The sequence below is a fragment of the Diaphorina citri genome, unplaced genomic scaffold (genome assembly GCF_000475195.1).
Source record: "Diaphorina citri unplaced genomic scaffold, Diaci psyllid genome assembly version 1.1 scaffold2322, whole genome shotgun sequence".
Taxonomy (NCBI): Eukaryota; Metazoa; Arthropoda; class Insecta; order Hemiptera; family Psyllidae; genus Diaphorina; species Diaphorina citri.
The window spans coordinates 1-3530 of NW_007379746.1; the positions used below are offsets into that span (position 1 = coordinate 1).

Consider the following 3530-nt stretch of genomic DNA (forward strand, 5'->3'; position numbering starts at 1 on the left):
TTTAGGTATTTGACAAAACAACACTCATTATTTGGAACATGGGAATTTAGGAATGCCAAATTTTAACCATGACGTTAAAGACTGATAAGAGAATAACTGATAACGTGATAAATTGATAGCGAATATCTCACTTAATTTGACACACTTGAGGGATACAAGTAGATAAAAAGATAATAAAACAAACAAAAATAATAGATAATAAAAAAACAAACAACAAAAAATGAGATTTTAGTATCACTTATGTAGGTAAACACTCTTCTTGATTATTAGATATATGTAGGTAGGTATAATTATTTAATTATTATTGATGTAGATAGAAAATCTCTTCATCGGTAAGGATAAAATTTTATATTATTTTATTTTATTAATAGAGCTCAGCTATCTATTCTTTGAATTAAATTAGGTACATAAGTTGGGCTTATCCTTTAGGAATCAAATTAATTTGGGTGTGTTTGTTTTTATGTTTAAATGTTTTTAATTTGGCAAAATGGAAACTGTTTTTTGTCTCTTTTTTAGGAATAAATAAATAAAATGTAAACAAAATGGACGATGAGTGTAGGTACTAAGTGTAAACAAATGAATCGTATACTGAGAGTCTGTAGTACACCTAGAGGTATTTTCTCGTGTTCTTGTACCGTAGGATTGTAGATATAAAATAAATATCGTTACTACAATAAATATACCTAATGACCATAACTAAGAGTAGTTTATAGGTAATTATGATAAGAGAACTAATGAGTGTGTTGTTAGGGTGTCAAGAGACAGTACTTGACACAATTAAGTTTAGGTACCTACTTAAGAGACTTGTTAAGTTTGCCTAGATTTATCTACTTAAGAGACTTGACATTTTTTTTTTACCTAAAATTAATTCACGCTATCTATTTTGGGATGCCCTTAGACCTTAAACTGTCAGTTTTTTACTTAACAAGTACCATTTCGGGGTGACCATATCAGTAAATCAATAATTGACAGTTTAAACTAAATAATTGTCACTGACTGAATTCCTAAAAATTCCTAAACAATGAGGTGCCTACTCTCAGGTAATATAAATATTTGACATTGAATTAAATAATTGACAGTAAAGGAACCTCCAAGTGCAGTTTGTGTCCTTCAAATAACTGGAGCATCACGTGATCCTCCAAGTGCAGTTTGTGTCCTTCAAATAACTGGAGCATCACGTGATTCAACCAGGGGCGGCACTCAGACCTATGTGGGACGCACTCAGACCTATGTGGGGTGCACTCAGACCAAAATAGACAGCATGCCTGTATTAGTTAGCAGGGTCGTATCCAGGATTTTGTCGGAGGGGGGAACGTCCAAACAGGGTTGGAGAGTAGCGCACCTAATTTATAAGTGCTAGGTCGCTGGTTCAATCCCCGCCCGAAGCGGATTTCATCCTAAGGTATATTCTCGACACGGCTGGCTTTCTCCTCCTCCTTCTCTCTTCGCTTTCGGGACGATAAGACCTTAGCAGTTATAGTTCCCTCTATCAGAGAGAAATGCTGGAACAGCCGCCTTCCTGCTCACCAGCAGGCTGCCAAGATGACAAAGGGTACCACTTGTGGGGGAGCAATATATGAAGATATAGATATTTGATAGTATTAGGTATAATTAAGGTTGGAACTTTAACTAGCTTTTGAGTATTAACGGAAAAATTGAAAATAATAAGTAACCTTGCCTGAGTCTATTTCAGGGCATTTTCAGCCCCTCGTGCTGACAAACGGGGGAAGGTCTGCCATCACTATTCGGCTACAGCTGAAGCCGCTGCAACAACAAATGGGGAAGTTGAGGAGCTGATTGCTGATTCGGGTCGGCGTTATCCTCCTTTATTCTTCTCCTCTCTACTCTCCTATCTATAACGCATCCTCCCTTCTTGATCCTGATTGGTAAAATAAACCTATAGGTAGGGGAACACGGGGTAAAATGGCACCTCTAGTGCTTATGAGGTCCTAACTAAAAAAAAAATAAAAGTTACACAGATATGTAATTTTGTAACAAAATAAAGCATAATTTTAGCTACAAATTAGATCAGACAAGAACGATATATGTTTGTATAACTGGAAAAACTAAAAATATTTTTATGAGGGTACCAAAAAAGACCGTTTTGCCCCAAGGCTGGGGCAAAATGGTCCTGTATCATATACATGCAAAACACCTTGAGGCAGAATGGAACCTGGGGCACCATTCTCTCATTAGGGCATAGGGTACTATTCTGCCCCAGACGGTATAAAAGTATTTTGCCCCAAAGCGTCAGGCATTGCATCAAGCACTCGTGAAATCGAAAAAACCTCCGTACTCTTCGAAAACAAAAGATAAAAGAATCAACCACAGATCAAAACAAAGATACCACTTGCAGGAATAGTTCCTAGTCCATCCAAGAGGGCTCAGCACTTCCTAGCTCCTAAAAAGGGCGGGTGATCGTTTTGCCCCGATGTACCGTTTTGCCCAGTTTTTCCCTAAATTAATCGTGAGATCCATTAGAAAGGATTTCCAGATTTTCCAGGCCAAAATTAAATAATCATTAATAACTAATACATTAAATGAAAAAATGACGAACAAAATCAAAAGCCATTGAACTCACCTTCCACCTTGGAGACAACTGTGTTGCGGATTTAAAACTCAATGAATAAAATTAAATTTATCGTTCAATGGATAAAATTAAAGAAAATCAAGCAATCTCAAAAATCACGTATCAAACAGTAAAAAAAGAAAATTTAATTCAGCTATTAGAAAAGAAAGAAAAATATTCAGCATAAAGAAACGTAAAATTAATTATCATTAAAAATTAAATTTATAGTTTGAAGAAGAAAAAGTTAATTATAATGAAAATCAATGTGTTTTTGAAAGGTTTTAAAAGAGTAAAGACGCAAAAATCTCAATTTTAATCACTTAGGTACCTATTTGCATGATCAAGAAAAGTACAAAATTCAAAAGATTGATTTGAAAAAGATATTAAAATCACTGATAGATTAAAATATACCTACCTACGTATTAGTTTTCATTAACAGCGCATTTACGAATTACGACTGAAAAAGTGGACAATTTATCGGAATAAATTATTTTTGGAGGTTAGAACTTTGGAGAGTGGACAGTGGACATGAGATTTCTAGTCGTTAGGTAGGATTTCAATTGTTTTGGTCGATTGAGAAGCAAAACAACTTTTTTATTTTATTTTTCCTATTTTCTTTTCTTTTTCTGTAAATATATTTTTTTTTATTATTATTATTTTATATGAAACAAGCACTTAAGATTTTCATCAGACGGTGGACTACTTGTTAGAAACTGAAAACTCCAAACGCACCCTCCTTGTTCAAGTAGATTTTATTGAAAACAAACATTCATAACACAGACAAGAACAATATTTTGATAACACACTTCTCCAGGGAACAGGGTGTGATGAAAGCTCATAGATGTCCTGATAAAGGTCCAAGCACACTTCACGGATACTTTCTGTAGTCGCGCGACTTTTACTAACACGGATTAGCGCGATGCCACCTGCAAATTTAACGCTATGATTTTTTCCAAGAGGT

The 3530-nt window shown here is 34.8% G+C and overlaps 1 long non-coding RNA gene across 1 annotated transcript; it reads right to left on the reverse strand.

The window, feature by feature from the left end:
• Positions 1 to 2582: 2582 nt before the first annotated feature.
• Positions 2583 to 3238, reverse strand: LOC113471342. The gene is made up of 2 exons (XR_003394077.1): positions 2985 to 3238; positions 2583 to 2723 (listed from the first exon to the last, which is right to left on the reverse strand). It is a non-coding gene; the product is annotated as an uncharacterized LOC113471342 (long non-coding RNA).
• Between the last annotated feature and the right edge of the window lie 292 nt (positions 3239 to 3530).